We start from the raw sequence: 24,679 nt of genomic DNA on the forward strand, positions 1-24,679 counted from the left end.
TTGCGACTCCGTAAAAATGGTATTGCACGGGCGTGCATATATTTTGACGTGAGGTCATTTGCGTTATTCACAATAGTATTAAAGACGCCCTAAATGTTAGCGTTACACTGTACACTGCCAATGAAAAATGATTCTTTTTGCACTCTAAACAGTCTTTCTTTTGGGTATGTGATAAATAGAATATTATATTCGTGTAACCAGAGGCTCGTTCGATATCCTCTATACGTAAACTATATTTGGCAAGTCTATTTCACAAATCTGTCAGAACAAGGGTTAATATGGAATCTTTATGGAGTTTTGAACATTTTGTGTCACCTATATAATTTCCCTTCACTTCTCTCATATGATTAACTTCAAGGCCTGCTAAAGTTCAAAAAGCCTACATAGTAACAATAGCTTAAAGGGACTTAACTGAGGTTTGTTGACATGACGGGTCTTGAACCATTTTTTAGGAATAAATGTTCCATATGATGTAGGTCTTTACCAATAACCTGTGTGCAAAGTTTCAGATCATTCACTCAATCCGTTTTTCCCGAAATAACTTTTCTAATTGTGAAAAATGACTCATAATTGAAAAGCGTTGCAACGCTTTTCACACAAGTCGGGCTTAAAATAGCAGATAAATTTTCAATTTTCAATTTATTTCTGAGTATATTCCGAAATATCTTTTGCATATTTTTCTAATTCAAGTGCCTAAACTGATATATGTAAGAAATTCAAATTTCATGTTTTTAGGCAGTGAAAATTCTTTATAAATGTGTTGACCGAATTTATTTTATTAAACCTTCGCCGCCAGTAAAAAGCCAGGCCTTATCAAATTTTTATTGTCGTATAATTGTACATGTATTCGCGGTGTTTATAGATAAATTGATATTGATCTTAGACAGTAGGATTTTTAAGTTTTGAAAGTTATTATTTGGACTAATTAGTTCTTTGGATTGATTAGAACAGAGCTGAAATTTTATGAAGATTTTACAAAGTACATCATCTGCAAAACATTATATTCACATATCATATGTAATATTAGAGATCAAAATGAGTTCTTCAACGGAGGCACAACGATTAATTGCTCTGTCTCGCGGGAAAATAGCAATGTCCACACAACAACGTGGTGGGACCAATTTACATAAGAACTTACTTATTGCGAGTGTATTTCATAAAGCTCGGACAACATACAAGAAGGATAATGTTCAAACTTCGTTGGCTAACAAACGTGCTCAGGCTGAGCTGGGAAGCTGACAAAACGATCGTTGAAACTCCTTGTGAATCAGGCAAAAAACTACGGTACCTCATCAGATCCCATCGTCTGATACCGACGGCCGAACCATTAACATTTATCGAGTCGCGAATCCATGAGGAGATTAAAACGCTCGTTGTGTGCACCGGGTGTTGTGTGGGACGTTTGGTGAAACATCAATTCTAGAAAAAATATACTTTCGTGGAATAACTTAGTTTTGGGATAGTTTTGCCTTTTATATTGACAAGAAAAGTGAAACAGGTTTACATCGTGGGCGTTGTTTACCTTTGTTATTATATATTGAAATGGCTATAAATGTTGTAACATTTAATGCTGAATAAATATTATGTTATGTTATGTTATGTTATGTTATGTTATGTTATGTTATGTTATGTTATGTTATGTTATGTTATGTTATGTTATGTTATGTTATGTTATGTTATGTTATGTTAACCTTTGCTGCCGAAGAATATAAATTTTTGCTAAACACGATTTCATTGGTCACCCGTGGCTGTATATGGACGCAATTTGATTCATTTTACCCGTTGATTACATGTTATGTTACATGTTAAAGGGACTCCACTGAGTTTTTTTTCGACAATATGGGACTGGAAATATTTTTTCCAGATAAATATATCATTTGATTTAGGTTTAGACCACTAATGTTTGTGCAAAATTTCAGATCATTCGCGCAATTCGTTTTACAGAATAATTATTCAAATTGTAAAAATGACCCAAAATGAAAAGCGTTACTCAAACCGGGTTAAAAAAAAGCATAAAAATACGATTTTCAATTTATTTCAAAGTATATTACTTAACTATCTTTGCATATATTCCTGTTTAAAGTGCCCCTAGCTCATTATGGCTTTTGAACCTCAGTGGAGTCCCTTTAACCAACTGTGGGTATCCGACGATGATCAGACCCCTCATATTTGGTATTTTCATGCAAAATCCCTTCCAGCAGTGTTCCTAATTCGAAGCAAAACAGACACATTATATACAAAATCGGGAGTTCTAGGGTTATTATCATCTCAAATTAATTTTTTTTACAAGTAAAAAAAATGAAAAGTGCAAATTTGCATAAAATATACTTTTGAAGAATTAATTTATTATATTCAAAAGTACATGTACATGTATATAAAACAATACACAAATTGAAAGTAAAATTTCCGTTTTTTTATTTATTTGAGTCAGTTGACATTATTTTGGATAATTTCTAATGTGAAACAATTTCATACTTGAGTGCGACGTAAATAAACAATGAATATGTGCACCCACCTCCCCACTACCCACTCCAGTAAATCTTTTTTTTTTTTAATTTAGGTTTTTAGGCGGAACTCCATTCCCTACTGCATGTCTTCAGATGAGCTAAAATATTTGAGTCGCGTCACGATAAAACCAACATAGTGCGTTTGCGACCAGCATGGATCCAGACAAGCCTACCAACTCTATTACAAGTATAGAAACTGATAGCAAACAGCATGGATCCTGATCAGACTGCGCGGATGCGCAGACTGGTCTGGATCCATGCTGGTCGCAAACCCATTATGTTGGTTTTGTCATGACGCGGCTCATTTCAAGAAAAGCTATCTTGCGAAAAATGTGCTAAGGTTTTAAGAAAAGTAAAAAGATTTAAGATTCAAGTTATAATTTACATGTTATATGCGTTTATCGACTGATTTTACAGTATTTATCACCATATTTGTACTGCGTGACTAACGCAGTAAGGGCTATTTTTGCATATTTTGACATATTTTAAGTAATTCGTTGATTTATAAGTATCGTTTGCAATTTGTAACTTCCTTTCTTTGTTTTATATGACAGTATTTTTCTTTTTTATATTTTTTTCTCATAAAAATAGCATGAAACTTGGGGCATGCTGCTTTAAACATCGAGTCTTGTTTTTAGAAGCTTTGCTACTATTTTTAAGTCGAACAAAATTTTAATATTCTTCATAATCTAGATATGCCTCAAATTTCATGAATGGATTTCCATGTCCTTCCGTCACATGATATTCAATGATATTGTATTATTTGATACCAAATAGTGTTACAATTCGCAATTGTATAAATATAATTCATATTTCCATTGTGTGTAAACATGCAATTACAAGTTTTCAGATAAATCAATTCTTGTTATTAATACTTAACGATTGTAAATACGTGGAAAACCCCGGATATAGAAGCTTATCTCATTTCAGGGAAAAACAAAACAACTTCATGTATGAATTTATTGCCTTTATCTACGAAATAGTAAATTTAACATGTACATGTGATGTGATCTATATATATAATAGATAAATCTATTTATAAACGAAAGGTAACATTTAAAAAAAAGTTTAATCTATAGAAGTAAAAGTAAGAAGTGAATAATTTGAATTCATTGAAGTTATAGTAAAATTTCCGTTATGTACATGTCGATTACATTTCAAGGCTGTGCGGGGGGGGGGGGGGGGGATAGTGGAGGAAAACCAGTCAGTTTGTACCCCGGCGTCTGTCCCCGAAATGCACGGTCATTACAGTCACAATGTACATGTAGTTTATTTTCACGTTAGAAATGCAATGTATCGGGAATATGTAAGATTTGCAGTACGGTGGCGGTGTGGGGTGCTCATTTAAATTTATCTGATAATCAGATATGTATCTGCAGCCAATAGCTAGTGTTCCGTTTAACAAAGTAAATTAAAGTAATCAATTGGCTAACAATTTAAGTTCATGCATACTTTTATTTACAGCAAATTAACTCTTCACCTATCATAGTCTACAATACATCCTTTTTAAAATTTCATCCATATATAAACTATGTTTATAGTATAATATGGATGAAATTTTTAAAAACAAATTTCCTTTGTTGATTTATTGAAAATAAGATATTTTAAAAACATTTTGAATGAAAAAATATTTTATTAGTGAAAAAAAAAAATTATAAAAAATAAGTGGGCGTGGTCATGTACATGTATACTATCGCCACGCACCGATTGCCTGTGATACATACAATATATTTTCGGTCTTTCTATCGTACACTGGTTTAAAGAGGGGCAGGGGGCGGGGATGAGGGAAGAGGATGTAAAAGTCGAGAAATATCCCGCTACTTAAGTTTACACAGTATCTTTCTAATTTTCTGTTTTCTGCACCATAGAGGGAAGTTAAAAATCAAATAATATCCGTAATTTAATCCAATATATCCTGTTAAAAAGCAATAACTTCTCTGAAATTGCATCATTGTCAAGTAGATCCTGTATGTCAAGGTGACGAGTTAGATTTCAAGGTCACATGGTCAATGTCAATATATATACATATATATATAAGTTATTTACGGAAAGCTTTTATGATATACATGTAATTTCAAAGGTATCTACATGTATATACATGTCTGCGTGCCACTTAACGCGGATTAATCCTTACCGCCCTAAATATCCTATATGGACTTGTCTGACTTTTAATCTGGACAAAGCCATTCGTCATTTTAGGGAAATATTCAAAATAAGGAAAGAGTGAAAACATCATACTGATCTTTTACTGTACTGGTTCCATTGTTATGAAGCAGGCTAGGGGGTTATTTAGGATTGTGTATAATTTAAAGAAATATGTCTGGCTGAAGGAACATGTGAACTTCGGAATATTCGAAATATTTTTGGCAGTTCAAACCGCTTTTATCCAGCCAGAGTTAACTATTTTAGACAAGACTGCAAGTTTAAAGTCATTCTCAGTTTTCTGCAAAAAATACATTTTTCTTTTAACTTTCTTTCAAATTCAGTCATGTATGTGCATGCATTTACTTAATCAATGACCTTTTCGGAAATATTCTGTAATTACGCATTTTTGATCGTCTATCTATTCTTGCGTGATTTTCTTATACATTGACATAGCAGACGTTCGTACGTATGTTATTGTTATATAATAACGTAACTTCAAAATACATGTACATGTATATGATCGAATTACTACAAGTTAAAGGTCGCACTCATTAAGTTGGTTTGTGTTATTAAGATGTTTAATTCATGTAACTTTTTTAAGGAAATGGTCGATATTTCTGTCTTAAACAATTAACGAAACAAAAAGTAAAAAAAAAAATGAATGTAAAAAAATATGTATAGTAAACGCCTTCGAGCACGATTAACCGCAGTAAATTAAAAATAGATTGTTTTCCTTGCATTCCTTGACTACCTATCAATTTCCCAACATGTTAATACTCGAAATAGAAACAATAGGCTACAGTGTATCCTATTTAAAGATAGGAACATGTTTTTTGGGGGGATTTAAACATTTTTCAAGGAAGGGAAAAAAACGTTTCGGCTTTGTTTATATAAATAGATAACAAGTGTTTATACAAACAAAAAGTAAGGTTAATAATTATGATTCAGCGAATTGAATTTGTATGTACCGTTCAAATTTCGCAATGTATCCTACACGCATATTTGTATGTTTGTGTCATTGTTTTTATCAATATCTATTATTTTCAATTTTCGGATTTGATAAAAAGATTTTTGTCTTCCTCTGGAAGCAAACGATACAGAAAAAAAGCGAAATATGCCGAAATTACGCGAGCTCACACGGAATACGACATTGTGAAGGTCATTAGCTTCTCCCGAACGGACACATTAATAGAGCTAGCAGGCATTGATGGCATTGTAACTTCACCTCACGTGCAGGATTCGAATCCGATGCAGTAAATGGCAAGTGATTTTAAGTCGGCAGCCTTACCTTATCCACATGCAGGTCGCATTTAGAGCTGGCCTGGCTCTATACGCAATGACTAATCAGTTTCGGTTTTAAAAAATGCACGGGTGAAAATACAGTACACGGACAATCATTTTTGTTGTAATATGTACGTGAACATTTTAAAGCAAGGGAAGTTTTTTTGAGGAAAGGATGGATATGCTAGGAATCATTTCTAGTTACATGAAAATGTAATCATATGATAATATTGAAATAAAAATGCAAAAACAATAAACAAAAAAAACGTCTACGTGATGTTGCATGAAATAAATAAACTGTTTAAATAAATGACAAGTTTTATCTAATAAATGCTTGGTAAGTCATATATCATAAGTTTAAAAGTTTCATATCTCCATGCATCTATAAAAACAACTATTGATTCTGATGTGTCCTGAATATTGCCATTGATAACGATATATATAATACTTGATATCATCTGGAGCCTTTAAAGGGGGATAAATAATTCAAAGTTAGAGTCCCCTGCTGATCCCCATGCTCGAGGTTATAATCAGTGACTGTTTGAACAGTCATACGTATACAATGTACGAATAGTGTCGTGAGGGCTATCCGAGTATCACATAAACAGAACTAGTTGCAGGAACTCTTGACTATGAATTATTAAACTATGTCAAAGTCTTCGTTCTGCGTGGACGGTTGGATGAGAAGTAATCTACAAAAAGCCCCCGAATCCCTCGCTAGTTGGCATACCACCCCCTCCCGCTATTTGGTGCCAAAACACACCATCAAATAGACCCGACAGGCTGAGGACAGAATGACTGTAAACTTATAGATTTCCCCCACTGGAATAAGTCGGGGCTTAATTGACATGCGCAAAATGCTTAACATCATGCAGTTAGGCGTATCCTCTCGTGAAATGGTAATACAATATGGGAACACAATGTGTGAACACAATATGTGAACACAATATGTGAAACACAATATGGGAACACAATATTGTAACAACTCTCGTTTCAGAAATATTATTTTTCAATCATGTCGGAATTAAAAAAAAAGCACAAATGAAATGCTTTTTTTTAAAAATCTGTGGAATCGAAGGTTTTTTCATTTTTTTTTCTTTAAAAATATCTATGACGTCATTTTTTTAACTGATTGACCGGTTTTTTTTTTGCGAGGGGCAAAAAAAAGCCCCACATCAACACCCACTTTAAAAAACAGATTTGATTTACGTTGGGCAGAGGTTTTTTTAAAATGACAAAAAAGGGGAAAAAACCACGGGGAGAAAAGTAAATGCGACCTGTGTTGATTTTAAAAATTTTCAAAAAAGAGGGTTTTAAAAAAATTTAAATTATTTTCCAAAAAATGTGCCGTGTTGAATTGAGGGGCGAATGAAATTTTAAGGGCCCAGTTTTTTTTTAAAATTTAAAAACCCCCTAAATAGTATATATTTATAGATCTACTAGACAAGGTGACAGAGCGTATGACAAATTCTTATTTTCTTGTCAATACAATATCTGATTCGTTCATATGTTATCCGTCTTTTTATTAGTATTATCCACATTACAATATAAAATATTCAAATAATTTTATTTCAAATTAATCATGATTATACACGGACGTCTTTGAACATAAAGACAGTCATGCACTTATTCAAATGTCATATGGTTATGCTTCCCATATTTATTTTTTTCTTTTAATAACCCACAATAAGATGTAATTTTTATGCGTCAGTTTAAACACCTTAGAAAAAGTACTTGTTGCCAAACCAAATTTGCATTTTGATATATATTCATCAACTGAATAATATGTTTGTAAACATTTAATTGTATAATATGTTTTGGTAAACATTATTTTAATGCATTAAAATATGTTTAAACTAAGGGAAAAATATACTACGCAAAAATATAAGACGTATAGTTAAACATACTACGCAATACATAAGACGAATAGAGTTAATTGATTACTTGATGTATAGTAAGTCATCAATACTCACTTAAATCATGAAAGTTAAAACTGCCATAAGAGCAGTTATACGGACGTAAGAAGTTCACATAACAATTAAGCTTCGCAAAGTCCTAAGCCATTTCTACGGCAAGACATTTAGGACGTATAGTAAAACATACTACGTAAAGACAATAAACGTTAAGTTAAAGGAAATTTAACACGGACGTAAGTTATAAGACATAATCATCAAGTAAAAATGCATAAGACGAAAATTATACGATGTAAGACGTAAAAACAACACGCGTAATCAATTCTGAGTGCATTGTTTATTAAATAATGACGGTTTAAGTTTCAAATGCGTAGTAAATATATTCACGAAGGGCTGATTAATTACAAAGCATTTGAACGAAAAACTTCCCCATTATTTATACAATAATGCACGAAGAATTCTTATTACATCCCCCTCTTTTTTTCACATTGAGGGCCGCCATTTTGTTTAAAATCTGATTAAATAAAAACATTTTTTGTCGATTTTTTGTTGCTAAAAGGGCTATCTAGAAAAAAAGGGAAAAATGGCTAACTAAAAAAATATTATTAAGATGTTGAAATATGTTTTTTTTTTAAAAAGGGTTTTTAATATTAATTTTTGTATTTTATGATCAGGAATGTGCGGGAAATTTGAAAAAATATGCATTTTATTTGGATTTTAAAGGGGTTTAGGGGCCCCAAACCCCAAGTGTCTTTTGACCATATTCGCAGACTTTAAGGCGTTATTCATCCAACGCAAAAACATAGGGACGAAAAAGGCCAGTCTCGACAAAAGGGGTTTTGGTTTTTAAAGGCATTAGATTGGGGTTTTGAAAAGAATACAAAAGTCAAAAAATGAAAATCAAGGCCCGTTTTACTGTAATATATGATTAATTTACGAAATTATTTAATAGAAAGGCAGCAAAACACGAGGCTATTTGTTTTAATTTGCCCCCCCCCCCAGAGTTTTTAAATCAGTTTGGGCCAAATGTTTTGGTGTTCTTTCTCTTTTGTATCTAGTTAAACTTTAAAACACTTTCCCCTTTGGGTCACAATAAAAAACCCCAAAAAAAACCCAACAATGAACGAGCATCTGAATTTTGATATTTTTGTCGTTTTTTATCACAATAAGAAAACCCCCCAGAAAATGACCCAATCAACGGGCCAGGGTTTCGGGAAAGTCGGTTAATAATACCTCCCACTCCAGTTTAACGAAAATTTTTAAGGGCCCCCTGTGCTGTTTTATGTTTTACGATTTCCCCTTTGACGTAATTTTAAACAGAAAAGTCCCCCAAACTATGAAGAGGCCCCAAGTTTAAAAAACCCGTTAAACAAAAATTCCCCACGAAAGGGTGTTTGGGCCCCTCGTTGAAGTACTTTTTATAAATTTTAAAAGGTAATTAAACAACTCAAAAACTAACCCCATTTATTCTATTTTTTTGAAATAAAAGGCATTAATATTTGAAAACTTACCCAAACCCTTTTACATCAGAATTTCACTTCCCCGTATGAACTTACCATTGGCTATTACACACAAGTACAGAGGGGAATTTATATATCAAAAGTTAAGTATTGAATTGACACGAAGGTGTATAACGAAAAACTTCCCAGGTAATGCAAAATAAACAATAATTACCCTGCCCCCCACAGATTTCCCTTTTCTGTAAAAAAATTGTAACCCTTGAAATTCTGTTAAATATATAAACTATCCAGAAATAACCCCTATGTATGCTTTTATAGCATATAAATTATAAAGGGCCTGTTAATGTATAGTAATTTATATTAAACGTTTTAGTTGTATTTTTTATATTTCTCTGAAGATTATAATTAATTTGAAAGAATTTCATGTCCCTGTTAATTGAACAATTACTCCATCACCCATTGCACGGGGTTATAAATACTTTTTTACTGAAAAAAGCTACTTTGCCCGCAGATGAGAAAAAAAATTTTTTAAATATAATAAAACTTGGGGGGGGGGGGGTGTACTAAGATAAAAGGGAAAAAAAGAAAAAAGTTTCCAAGATTTAAAGTAATTTTTTTTAAAATATTAATGTGCGATTTAGGGACTGTTTTTTTTAGATTTTCTCCCGGCTTCTAACCCCGTAAAGGCTATTTATGCATTTTTTTGTTTCATTTTTTTAAATTTTTTACGGGGTTTCAAAAATTGGGCTAAGGGTTTAAATTTGCATTTTTTGGTTATATCAAGCATTACACATTCATATCCCCTTTTTTTCAAAATTTTCATAAAAATTTAAACCCATGAATCGGGGCGTGCTCCCTTTAATACGACCCTTTTCTGATTTTCGATACATGCAAAAAAAGAAAAGTTCCGGTAACAGCCTATAGTATTTGGTAATAATAATAAATAATGATAATAACTACTAATTAATGATAATGATAATAATGATAATTTAATAATGATATAATGAATAATAAAATGATGATATAATAAATAGAAATAATTTAATAATAAGAATTATTATTGTTATTATTAATTTATTTTTAAATAACATTAACATAAACATAATAAACAAATAAGAAATAAAAATAATAATAATAATAACTATTTTTATTATTATTATTATTATTATTATTATTATTATTATTATTATTATTATTAAATCATTATCTTATCAATTATTTATTATTATTATTATTATTATCATTATTATTTTTATTATATTATATGTACTAATATTAAATAAGTATTATTTGTAAGGTTTTAACCCCTTTAATCATCCCTGTAATTTTTTCTGTAATATTGGTATGAACTTTTCGTGAACATTGTAGAGAAAAAACCAAATGGCACCTTCAGAGTTATTGAACGTTTCATCCCGATCTTTTTAAGATCATTAAGTTTAACTCTCAGGTGAACTCCATTATTCAAAAAGGGTGAATATTGACGCTTATGTACTTATTTTAGATTTTTTCCTTTAGTAGCTAGAGTTAAAAAAACCGGCGGGATATGTTTCCCGTAAAAAAACAAAAACATGATGTAAAAGTACAAAATACTAATTCAGGGACTGTAGTTTGAAATTGGAATTTACGCTATTCACATGCCAAATACTCGTATATAGAACACGTTCGTGCCATATAAGACTACAACTTTATTGACCGTGACACAGTGAAACTTCAAGGACATTGACCTTGACACAAGTGAAGTTTCGCTAAAATTTCCCTTTCAAAATAAAAAGCTTACTGACTTTGACCTTGTTACAGTAAAATTTAAAGGCCCATTAAACCTTAAACCCCCAATGAGCTTCAGGGTTTTTGACCTTGTTACAGTGGGGGGGGGGGGGGGGGCCCTTTATTGGACTTTGACTGTGACACAGGGGAAAATTTTTCATTAAACATTGCCCTTTGAAAAAATGGAGCTTCCCACGGAAAATTAAATTTTGAAAACATTTGGACCCTTGAATGCCCATTGTGTTTTACACAGAGGACCCCTCATTAAAATTCCCCTTTGACACAGTGAGGAAAGTAACATTAACAGGGGACAGTGGTTTTCCCTTTAACATTGACCTTAAACATAGTTGGAGCTTCATTTGGTCACTTTAAGACCTTGAAATATGTGTCTTAAAGGGACATTTGCCCTTGACACAATTAAGCTTCACGGACATTGACATGGCACAAGTAGGAGCTTCACTAACATTGACCTTGACACAACGATGTTGTTCACTGACTGACCTTGTCACAGTGAAGCTTCATTGACATTGTCCTTTGAACAAAATGGAGCTTCGCGAACATCTACTTTGACACAGTCGAACTTCAATGACATTGTCGTTTACACAGAGGAGCGTCACTTACTTTGACCTTGACACAGCGAGGCTTCATTGACATTGGCCTTGACACAATGGAGCTTAACGGACATTGACCTTGACACACTAGAGCTTCACTGACATAGACCTTGACATAGTGTATCTTCATAAATATTGACCTTGACAAAATTTAAAGGCTTCACGGCCCATTGCCCTTGATACAGTGGAGTTTTCATGATATCCCTTTTTTCAAAAGGGAAGATTGTGGACTTTTTCCCTTTTGACACAGTGGAGTTTCGGGGCTTGACCTTGAAAAATGAACCCTTCCAATGACATTAAACATTAAAAAAAATGAAGCTTCACGACATAAACCCTTTTAACCCAGTAGACTTGATTGACTGTCATTGACTATTGCTTTTCCCTCTCTGTTGATAAATTTTTGGGTTTTGGGATTTCTGAATATTTTAATGCGAAAAGATGTCTTGCTAAAAAAATTGGCTCCCTGGTTGTTGTTACCCTGTATGTGGGGTTATGTAATAAAAAAGCACGTAAAATAGGATTTGTTTCATTGTTTCCGGGTCCCTCTCCCAAAAAATTAAACAAAACATCCCCTGTAATTGCCCTTTTCCCATAGACGAACCCATTTAAGGTACTGTACGGGGACACAATTGTGAAATAATGCTTGTATTTACTTGAGCATGCCCTTAAAGCATGTAGTAATGCCCGGTGACCTTTTCAAATGTTATATATATTCATGGACCCTACAGGATTTGAACAAAAATTGTCCCGTCACCCTGTTTCTTGTGATTATTTGTTTTGTTGTTGTTGTTGTTCTGTTGTTGTGGGGCCGAAAGGCACAATACAGAAGAGGTTGACTGCTGAGGGAAGACCCTAATGGGGACCCCTCCATGCATTGTTTCAGGCACAAACGGGCATCTTATAGAAAACCACTGAAGTTTCCGTTAAAGCAGCTGAATAGCTGTCTACACATGAAAGAGGGGTTTTTCCTAAGTCCCTTGCGAGATAAGTATCCATTAGCTGGAGATGGGAAACTGGCTTTGAAACCAACAGACCTTAATCCCCCGGCCCTTTTGACGTCCCCCCCGGGCATCACAACCCGGGCCCGCCTCAACCCCCGGGCCCCTTTCTTAAAAAATTACCCCGGTTTCCCCTTTTTTTTTGGCGTTTCTTTAACTTTAAATTTTTTACGCTGTTTTATTTTTTTCCCTATCGGAATTTTTTTCCAACAAAAAATTTTTGATGATGAAGCATATTTCTCTTGGCCCATCGGAGTCATAATGAGGCGACACATTGTGTTCGGAAAAAAAACGACAACCTAATTTATTATAAGGTAATTGATTCTCATTTCGAACCCATTCGAGTTTATGTTAAAGATTGATGATACATTACGTATTTAAAGTACGTAGCTATAAGTTCCTTAAAATTGTTTGTTTCAAATACACGTTATACAAAAGCTCCGTAATTCTTGACTTTTTTGCTTCTGCTGTTGTTGTTGTTGTTGTTGTTCAGCTGCTGTTAACATTAGTTAGTGTATAAACTGATAAAAAGTCAAATCTTAATCAGTTAAGATTATTTGATTATTTTAATTTTTACTTACGCACGTAAAAACCCATTACGCATTTTAATTATAAAAACAACGTAAAATGATCGAAATGACGTCCTTTAATATAATGTTTTCATTAAACGGACACTCATACACGTAAAGTGGTGCTCTCAAACTGCTAAAAACGTAAGAAAATTCAGGCGACGTGGTAATTTCAATTAGCGAGTCAGAAATGAGCCGCGTCACGACAAAACCAACATAATTGCTTTGCGACCAGCATGGAACCAGAACAGCCTGCGCATCCGCGCAGTCTGATCAGGATCCATGCTGTTCGCTTACAAACCCTATTACAAGTAAAGAAACTGATAGCGAACGGGCATGGATCCTGCCAAAGACGCGCGGTTTTCGCAGGGGGTCTGGATCCAGGGCTGGTCGAAAACCCCCCTATGTTAGTTTTGTCGTGACGGGCTCTTAAAATGTCTTTTTCGTAGTCTTTTCGATAAAGGATAGCCCTTCAAAGAGGAAAAGGGAAAAGTCCTTTAAAACCCGGTTTCCCATGCTTTTTCCCCCAAATCCATTAGTATAAAAAGGTTTTTGTTTGTTTAAAAAAGGGGAAAAAGGGTTGAAGAAAGATGAAGAATTTTGGATAAATTTTTTTTCTTTTTTAAAAGGGTTGATTTTCTTTAAGGAAAAAATTTTATGCCAGAAATAAATTAATTTTTTTCTTCTTTAAAAAGGGGCAACCTAAAGTTTTATATTGTTTAAAATAATGTTTTTTAACAGTATATGATTTGCTTCAGTACTAAAGAAAGTAGCATTTGAATACGAAATTATTTGTTAAAAAGTAGCAAAATGTATACAAAGTAGTATTTTGACTGCCATACAGTATACATGTATATAACAGTTTATCTCCAATACACACAGAATTAAATATGATCAGGTTTCAGTGGCCATATGAATACTTTTCGGACACCAAAATATAAAAAAGGCTTTTGAAAAATCAAATGAAATTATTTTTGAGGAATAAAGGGTCTTTAAATGATGGCGTTTATGGCACATATTATACTTTTCTTTTTTTTCTAAAATTTTTGAATTTTGTATTTTTTATCAAAAAAACAATTATGCGTTGCGAGAATACTTAGCCCCCACCCCGACGGTATCTGATCCTACCCATACGCGTCCAGTTCCGATCAGCATAGATCTGCCGGAAGTTTCCGTGTCGTCTGGATCATGGTTTGAAATGGTCGTCTTTTGTCAGTGCATATTTTGAAATAAAACAAAATGATGGCCGTTTCCATTTGAAAGATAGACGAGACCATTTGTTGATTTAAGAGTTGTTAGGAAATTAAAAATCATTGCACCAGTCGACATTTATATCATTATCCGAAAATTTCTATAGCAACGATATCATATCTTAAAACTTCGAGTATAGCATCAATTATCGGGTAAAACAAACGATTCATATCGATAACTTCGGTTATAACAACGAATCATATCGGACACTTGGGTTCATATTCATGATATCAAAACCCGATACTTTCGGTTAAACATCGATTACCCCAATCAATACTTTCGACATAGCAACGGATATCATAATCGTTATACTTCGTTCTAAGCATGAAATATATTCGTCAGTATTAGAAAGATGTTTTGATATTGTACTTTACAACCACGCACCCAATAAATGAATAATTTACAATTATATAAAAGGTTTTTCAACTTTAAATTTACACTAAAAACAAAGTTTTTAAAAACTTTCAGCAGCCAAAAACCTGTATGGGGCCTCTTGAATTTAGGAATATGATAATAGATATATCAGGGAAAATGGAAAAGGTTACCCGATCGGATTCAATATTTTATTTATGAAAAGTTGATTAAAACCCCTAACAAAAATTTTTTTGATGCTGTTTCTACTTGTCTTTCGGAAAAACTTCCCAATTTCGTAAATTTCAAATAACTCGAAAAAATTTTTCGATTTTATTTAAAGTCAAAATCATATTTTTGGTATAAAACAAATTATTTTAAAAGAAACTATATATTTTCGTTTATTTGGGTATTTTTGGAAAAGCAACGATATAAAAATCGATATTTCCCAATCAAAGGCATGAATTTATCGTCAGAAAAGAAAAACGTTTTGATTTTAAAAAGGGTAAAAACCGCACCCATTAAATGACAACTATTTTATAACAGCCTAACTTGTATGTGCGTCATTAAGGTTAGGAATATGATAATAGGAATGCTCACGGAAAATTGACAAAGGTTTGACGGATTCAAATTTTTAAATTTATATAAGTAAAAATTATATAAAAAATTTGTAAAATTTAAAAATTTTTAAAATTTTGCTGTTCTTCCCCCTGTCTTTTGGGCAAATTACTATTTTGGGAAATTTGGGAAAAACTCAGTCAAAATTTCGAGAAAGGCAAGTAAAATTTTTGAGTTATTAACTCGAAATTTCAAGGTAGAAACTAATGTCTTTTTAAGAACAGGGGACAATGAATTGCGATGATTTTCAATTTTCCCAAATTCTTTTGAAGTTTTGCTTTCTTACTCTATCCCCGGCTTTTAGTCCTTAAAAGGGTATTTATAAAAATTTAAATACACATTTCTTTAGTCATAATTTTTTTCCATTTCACAGCACCCAGAAGGTATTCACTTAAAAATTTTTTCCAAATGAACTTGGTTCATAATTTTGCATGGCTATCATGAACATATTATATAAATATGCATGTACAAGATGATAGTTTGGAAATTTGCATTTTTATCCTGGGCGATAGCGGGCCTATCATATATGTAATAGCAGTAGTAGTGTTTCAATTTAAAAACATAGACAGTCAAAATCGGATTTTTGAAAAAATCAATTTTAAGTAAACAAAAAAAACAAAAACAATCGATTTTTTATCGTTTTGTGATTATTGATAATGACCTGAAACCCCAATTAAAATTCAAAATATTTTATTGGTCATATGTCTCTTCGGAAATAATTGGGATAAGGTTGGGTCTGTCCACTTGCTGAGAAATTGACCATTACCCGTTTAGTTATCCATGAGCGCCGGGTAAAGTTGCATGGCCAAAACTGTGTTTGAAGTTGCAGTAGAAAACTAGAAAAACAAACAACAAACAGATTAAAGCGCACCTGCTGTTTAAATATATTTAAAGATATCCCACTCCCCCTTTTTTTGTTTTTAGATGTAAGTGGAGAATTACTTTTAAGTTTCATACATTTTAAAAACGCTAAGCCAGATTCAAAATTTTAAAGCGGGTGCTACTATTTCAGGGAAAATCTCGTCGATATAAAAAATGTTTTTTGTTTTTATAAAATGACCGGGGCGCTTTTTGTGTTTTTAAAGAGTTAAAAAAAGAATCTATTTTTGGTAAAGATTTTCCCGAGATATATAATTACACTTTTCCCACAGGGGGACCTCGGGTTTTAAAAAAAAAACCCCAAGGGCCTTTTGTCATAAAACCCGTTTAATGATTTGGTTTTCAATTATATATATTGCATATACTTATTTTTCCCCCAAAATTAAAATTTAAAACCCATCCCGGCAGAATGTGTTTGTTAGCAAATGTTTAGCAAAATTGGCCCTTTGTAGTTAAACAAACTTTTGATTTTAAATGGGGGGTTCCACCCTTAAATTTTTCCCCTTTTTTGTTTCCCTACAAAATACATATAAAAACTTTTTGCTGGGGTTTTAAAATTTTAAAATTAGGGTTTTAAAAAAATAGAAACCCTGTTAAAAGTTTTTTACGTTTCTTAAATTTTTGTTTTTTATTGTTGGGCCGGGAAATAGAAATCAACTTTCTGTTTACTGTTACGTTTAATTTTGGGCGTGAGATTTGACCTTGCCAAGCAAAAAAAAAATGCTCATTGATTGATTTATTGATTGATTTTATTTACTTATTTTTATCTTTGCTGTTGTGGTTACTTATTTTTGTTGTTGTTGTTGTTTTTCCTTGTTGATCTATATTTACTATTGCACCTGTCCGGCAGTTTCCGTCAATTTTCGGATAATGATCATAAATAATCGTCGAAGAAATGTTCCGAATGGATGTTACTTTAAAGTGACATTATGCCCATCCAAGGGTATATAATTAGTGAACGGTTTGAATATCAAAATAAGTTACATTTATGCCATAATTCCTTTTTAATTTAATAATTTACTTCCCATAAACAATTTTTAAATAATGCACAGATCCAAATAAATCTTCTGTTATATATCTATTAGTATTAACCTCTAACCGCTCAGGGTTTTATTAAAGGAGTGGGCAGTCTTTTTATGTTTTAGGCAATTTATAATTTAATCCTAGAAACGTTTTCCAATATGAACTGTTGGTCAAACACCATTTTAACCCAGTCAATCTTTTGAAATATTTAAAGTCAATTAGCTCAATTGTCTAGAAAATATGTAGCATAATGTCACTTTAAGACTAATAAAAGGAATTTGGTCATTGGTTTTTTCAATTGTTAAATTGAACTTCCTGCATTAGCATCCATTAGGGTTTCTGTTTGGGAAAGGTAATCACTAAAGTAAAAATCTTGATTATTGTTTTATATTACGAACTTTAATGCCAAAATTGTCTGTTTTTATGTTTTTTTAACCCGAAAAGTTCAATTCTAGTACTTAATAAACCCCGCCATTTTTATGTTTGACATTTAAATTTTTAAAAGGGATTTCAAAATTTCCCCAATAATAACCCAAAAAAATAAGCCTTTTTCTAAATGTCTTTTCACATAAGTCTGCCCAAAACAGATCTTTAATGGGGAAAATTTTCCCTTGCTTTGCTCTTTTTAATTCAAATTTTCACGTTTCTAAAAAAATTTTTAGGGAAAACGGGGAAAAAAAAATTTTTTAAATTTTCGTAAGATTTTTTTTTTTAAAGTTTTGCTGTACACTCTTTTCGGGGAAAGTACTATTTAAATATAGAATTTTAAAACCCAAAAAATGAACCCTCTAATTTATATTATCTCTCAAAAAAGAAAGATTTTTATGATTCGTTGGTCTGCAAAAAGAAAATTATTAATCTACAAAATATAAAAGATTGGCATGCGCGGAAATTTTAACACCCCTTTCAGTTTTGGTAAAAGCAATAGGTTACCCTACCCAAAGTGTTGCTGGGAGCTTTAAAAAATTGTCCCGTACCCCAAAAATTTTTCAGTGTTGTTTTTTCCCCGTACATTTTTGTTTTTTCGGGGGGAAAACGCTTAATCCTGCTAATAATTTGTTGTGCTGTTGCAACATTTTAATGGGGGTTGGAAGATATTGCCAAAAAAATTTTTTTTTTTCTTTCATGGACCTGGGACAAAAAGTATATTTTCTATTCCAAGCATGGGTGGACCCGGTTCAAGTATGCAAGTTTTAACAATTTGTTTTTAAAAGTCGTTGATATATGTACATTCGTTATGTGAAAATGGATTGTGGGTAACGCAGATCTCCTTACTTGTATACCACGCGACTCGCACATCATGTCTGACATTTATACTGCTAATATTGTGGTTTCTATCAAACTTCCTTATTAGTTGTCTTGTGGCATCGACACGACTGTAAGAGGAAACCCGGAAATTCCACAGAACTACTTTATGACTCTCCTTTCATAGTAAAAACTAGGACGACAATATTGAACTCTTATAGGGGGTATCCCCAACATTCCCCGGGCCTTTTTTTTTTTTTGTCCCCCCTCCAGAAAAGGGGATTACTAATAATGTCTCCCTTAATGAGGTTAATTTCCAATAACAAAGCAGCAAAAAGTGACGGTTTATAAAGGAGCGGAAGTATAAAACTATGTCACCGAGCGGGGTATATTATGGTGAAAAAATTTAAAAAAAGGGGAGCCAATTCGCAAATCCCTTTCGACGTTGTTTACACGTTCCCTTTTGAGGAAAAAATGGGGAAGATTTAAAAAAAAAAAAAAAAAATTTCTTTTTTTTAAAAACCCTTTTATAATGATGCGCATGTCCGACACAAAACATTGAAGCTTCACCCATACATTATAATTTCAGAGACATTGTCTGAGCTTATTTTAACAAAATTCTAATCAATGCTAATGAGAGATATAAGTTTTACAGTAAATTTTTGACGTGGTGGTGTTGTTGGTAGTTTTCACCCTGGATCACGGCAGTAACCCACATTAAATTTACCAGAGCACGGTTTAGCCACCGCATCGCTCCTCAGCAGGCGGTCAAGCAGTTTACCAGTTTTAGTTACCTTCACTTTCGCCAGGACAAACCAGAAGGGTGGTACAGTGCGAATGACCATAGAAAAGATTTAATGATCAATAACAACGAAAGTAATCAGCGCCGTCTGGGAATCGAACCCTTAATAACTTTATATGTAATGGTAAGTAATGTGTAATTAGAAGTTAAAAAAATAATAATGAGCTATTAATGATAATAATGAAATGTTAGTTTTATTCGTAATATGTCATTTTTTCACTTTTCCCTCTTCGGAAGTAATTCTATATTTATATAGAAAATGTTGGATGTACACATTTGGGGTTAGAAGTATTTCTTAACAGTTTTAAATTTAATAAAATGACAACTTATCAAAAAGAAAAAGTTTTATTACATGTTACCTACTTTGATAAATATCAAAATGCAAGTTCATGTATTTGTATTTGTGATAATAGAGAAACATTTTTTGCAGACGACAACATGTCGGTGACTTTATTGCACTTATAGCATATGTGTACTTTTGTATGATATTTTCGTATTTAAAAAATTTTACATGTTTTTAACCCTTTTAAAATTAAACATAGGGCTTTAATTTGTTAATTTTATTCAAAATTTAAAAAATTTTTGAAATAAACTTATAAAAAAGGTCTGGCAATTTCGATTGGTTCTTTACAATTTCAAAGGAAGGATGTTTTTTTAAAGGTTTCAGCCCAAAAAAAGTTAAAAAGAGCATTTGGAAGAAAAAGGGTTGTATTAAAAACCAGAGATTTAAAGGGAGAAAAAGCATCATAACAAGCAGTATTTTTCAAAAGGAAAAAGAAAAAACCCAAAAAAACTGTTTACATATATTGACAACCCAATTTAAAAACAACAGCAAAAAAATAAAAAAAACAAACGATAAAAAAACGGAACAATAATTAAAACTTCCCAAAACTTTTTACAAATTAATTTTTTTCATTTAAATGAAAATTAAATTTAAACCCTTTTTCAATTTAAAATTGATGGGAAAATTAAACAACAAAACCCAAAAAATCTTTTCCCTTAAACAACTCACAATTTTAAGATTCTTCAATAACAACAACAGTTCACAGCAAATTACAGCAATATTATGTATAGGTTAGTGTTTAATAATATGCATTAACAAAAATAATTGGTCAATCATTAATAACAACAAAGTAAGTGAGATTGTCAAAATAAATAAAAACAACAACAACAGCAAACAGCAACAATAGTTTTCGGATTAATAGCAACAACAAAAACTCTGTTGTTACAACTTCATCGTAAACAGTATCGAAATAAAAGAGATTCCCAGAATGGAAACACGCCGCGGATATTAATCAATGCCTATTAAAAGTAAGTGAAGGCCGTCGGAGTGAATGACGTCACACTCTGCCTACACACTGATGTGTCTAATAAACGCCTTCGCAGCAGACGATATTTAATATTTGCCAGGGGGAACTTCTATACTCTAAAGTTAATTATGTCTCATCTATAGTGTTTAGAGACATTCATTTATGCATGACTTAAAATTTTAAGGAAATTTTATTGGTGTCTGATGTATACATACCTACAAAAAAGTTAAAATCTGCGTGCGCGTGTGTGCGTGCGCGTAAGTGTGTTTAGGTTTATTTATAATGGCCGCCATGTTTGGTATTCGTACCCTCCTCAGCGACGTCTTGTCATGTTGTCTTTCGATCTGTACCATGTCATTGCTCGTTTGTGGAGCAGGAGGCAATAATAACTTCATCCAAAACGACCCTTTGAAGGACCACACCCACCTAAGTGAGTTTCGATACCACCAATCATCCTTGATCATGATTTGACCTTGGACTGCACTGTGCCTTCTCGGAAGGATTCAAACTTGTATATACATGTACCATTCTTCTTTCATTCATTATCTAACTTAAGACGGCGAAAAAAATGATTAAAAAATCATGGCGCATGTTAAAATGTAATTTTACTTGATTGAAAAATAAAAAAAAATTTTCCATGTACGCGTGTGCAGTTGCGAAATAACCAAAATTTTAAAAAAATTAGATTTTTTTAATGTTGAAGATGTGTGCAAAAAAGATGTTATTGTGCAATGGAACCAAAGCAATTTAATATGTTAACATTGGACAATTTAGTAAAATATACTTCTTTGGGTCAACTCTCAAGGTCAAAATGTACATGTGAAGAAATTCTTAAAAATCTGCTGATTGAATTCTGAAAAACCCATGTTTCTATTGTCACTTCTAGGTTATATTTGGAAAAACGGACAAAAAAAAACTATTAGTTAATATTACTAAACCCTTTAGTTTTTATATTTTATCCTTTTAAAAAAAAACCCAAAAAAAAAAAAAAAAAAAAAAAAAAAAAAAAAAAGGGTTAAAAAAAAAACGTTTTTTAAAAGTTAAAAAAAAAATTGATTATGTAAAAAAAAAGCCTTTAAATGTTTTGAAAAAAATTGTCTCAAAAAAAATCATAAAAAAATCTATTTTAAAATTTTAAAAAAAAAAATAAAAGATTGGTTTCATCTCCTGAATAAAAAATAACCCCCAAAAAGTAGGCGGGGTTTAAAAAAATAATAAAAAAAAAAAGTTTAAAAAATAGAAAAATAGGAAAAAGTAAAAAAATTTCTTAATAAAAAATTTTAAAAAAGGTTAAAAAAAGAAATTAAGTTTTTAAAAAAAAATGGGGTTCAAAAAGTGATATCATTATTTATTTCTTAAGGACTTTTCTCTTTTGTTAACATGTTACAGTTTCTGAAAAGATTCTCATTGGCCATAATCTGAACTTTCTTTTTGCTTTTTGGCAAATAATACAGTTATAGTAACTTTAGTATTTTGTATGGATGTCAAAATTCAGTATTTTGTATGGAAGTCAAAATTCAGTATTTATGTATGGAAGTCAAAATTGAGTTTTTTGTATGGGAAGTCAAAATTCAGTATTTTGTCTATGGATGTCAAATTCAGTATTTTGTATGGAAGTTCAAAATTCAGTATTTTGTATGGAAGTTCAAAATTCAGTATTTGTATGGATGTCAAATTCAGTATTTTTTGTATGGAAGTCTAAAATTTCAGTTATTTTGTCTGTTAGTCAAAATTCAGTATTTTGTATGGAAGTCAAAATTCCAGTATTTTGTTATGGATGTCGAAATTCAGTATTTTGTATGGAAGTCAAAATTCAGTATTTTGTTATGGAAGTCAAAATTTCAGATTTTGTATGGAAGTTCAAAATTCAGTATTTTGTATGGAAGTCAAACTTAAGTATTTTGTATGGATGTCGAAATTTAGTATTTTGTATGGAAGTCAAAATTTCAGTATTGTGTATGGATGTTCGAAATTCAGCTATTTTGTCATGGAATGTTCGAAATTCAGTATTTTTGTATGGAAGTCAAAATTCAGTATTTTGTATGGGAAGTAAAATTCAAGTATTTTGTATGGATGTCAAAATTCAGTATTTTGTATGGAAGTCAAAATTCAGTATTTTGTATGGAAGTCAAAATTCAGTATTTTGTATGGAAGTCAAAATTCAGTATTTTGTATGGAAGTCAAAATTCAGTATTTTGTATGGAAGTCAAAATTCAGTATTTTGTCTGGAAGTTAAAATTCAGTATTTTGTATGGAAGTCAAAATTCAGTATTTTGTCTGGAAGTTAAAATTCAGTATTTTGTATGGAAGTCAAAATACCACTTTGTTTATTTTTTGTTTCTTTCATGACTACAATGTAGTTATTTTACATTCATCAAAACTTTGTTTTTCTCAAACTTTTACCATCTCATACAAGTGCTTTAAGTTTATTTCAAAACATAAAAAAACTTATTCTTTGTCCCTCCCTAAAGAAGAAGAATTTCATTCATATTTGAGGCTTATTGTGCCTTTAAGAAACAATCTAGTAAATCACATCATATTATAATTTTGATGATCGTCTTTCTATGGTATTGGTTTAAATGTTTAACATTCATCACATGATAAACTTTTACATCTGAACAAGGCAAATGCGCGTTTAAAAAAAATAAGTTGGCCGTTAAAGTAATAAGAATACATAATGTACATGTACATGTATAAATTTAGAACGGAAACTTCCGGCTAATCAGCGTTTTGCAAAACACAAAAACCAGTTCTGTCCGATAATCCGAGTTCAAGTTTAAACCAGTATGAATTTGAAACAGATCATTAATAAAATATCGACTGAACCTGTTTATGAACAAGTATGATGATATTGTAAATTAGGGCACGTAAACAAAAGATTTAAAACAAGTTTTAATTGCGTGAAACGTAAGGAAATTTACCACAATACAGGAATTAATTACAAAATATAAAAAGTTCATTCGTTGTTTAATGACGTCATACTTATTAACAACATCACCAGTGTAACATGATTATTGCACATCATCATTGTTATTTTCATGATAACTGTTCATCATGTTCATCACCAACAAATTCTCTGAGAAATAGGGTTCATCATACGCTTTTTTCCACGAAAATCACTTAAACAGCAAAACTCACTTAAAAGCAGCAAAAATCACGTACAACTAGCGGGAACCACGTAAAACTATCGAAAATCAGCAAAATTTTGGATTGTAACCCCCTCTGGAAAACAAGTTAAATGGCTCCCTACCCCTATTAGAAAATTGCATTACTTTTTTGTCGCAATTTTACTTGCAACAACTTGTGTAAATAGTTCTTGATCCGCGCCTGACCTTTTTCCTATTGTGCTTTTTTACTTATCATGAACCAACAACGTCATCAGCATCATTATCATCATCGTCGTCATCATCATCATCTTCATCATCATCATCGTCGTCGTCGTCGTCGTCGTAGTCGTCGTCGTCGTCATCATCATCATCATCATCATCATCATCATCATCGTTTTTTCAACATTATTATTTTTATTATTGATATTTCGGTAAAACCTTCCTTTCCCGTGATTTTGAAAATTATCATAAGTTATTTTATTAAAACTCCTCCTCAAAGAGAGTGACGCGTTGTTAACATAAGAAAAAATTATTCTATCTATACTAAACAAAAACAATACAGTTTTTATGCCAGTTTTTATTTTTGATAAATCCCTAACAAAAAATAAAAAGCAGTATTTCCCAAAATTTCAGAAGAAGACTTTTTTTAACATCGATATTTTCGTAAAATAAGGGACCTTACAATTCGATACGGTTTTTTGTTTACTGAATGGTTTTAGTTAACCTATTCAAATAAAATTTCGTTGAAAATAATCGGTTTCTTCATTTACGATAACCGATACTTGGTTTACAATAACGTTTACAATAATCGGCGCTTCGTTTGCAACAATCGATACTTTGTTTAC

General features: G+C 31.8%; 1 long non-coding RNA gene across 1 annotated transcript; it reads right to left on the reverse strand.

Moving 5' to 3' along the window:
- Positions 1 to 841: 841 nt before the first annotated feature.
- On the reverse strand, positions 842 to 1,961 carry LOC132746310 (uncharacterized). Its single transcript, XR_009627973.1, has 2 exons — positions 1,692 to 1,961; positions 842 to 1,522 (listed from the first exon to the last, which is right to left on the reverse strand). It is a non-coding gene; the product is annotated as an uncharacterized LOC132746310 (long non-coding RNA).
- Between the last annotated feature and the right edge of the window lie 22,718 nt (positions 1,962 to 24,679).

This window comes from Ruditapes philippinarum, unplaced genomic scaffold (assembly GCF_026571515.1).
Source record: "Ruditapes philippinarum isolate M1 unplaced genomic scaffold, ASM2657151v2 ctg3880_1_1_1_1, whole genome shotgun sequence".
Taxonomy (NCBI): domain Eukaryota; kingdom Metazoa; phylum Mollusca; class Bivalvia; order Venerida; family Veneridae; genus Ruditapes; species Ruditapes philippinarum.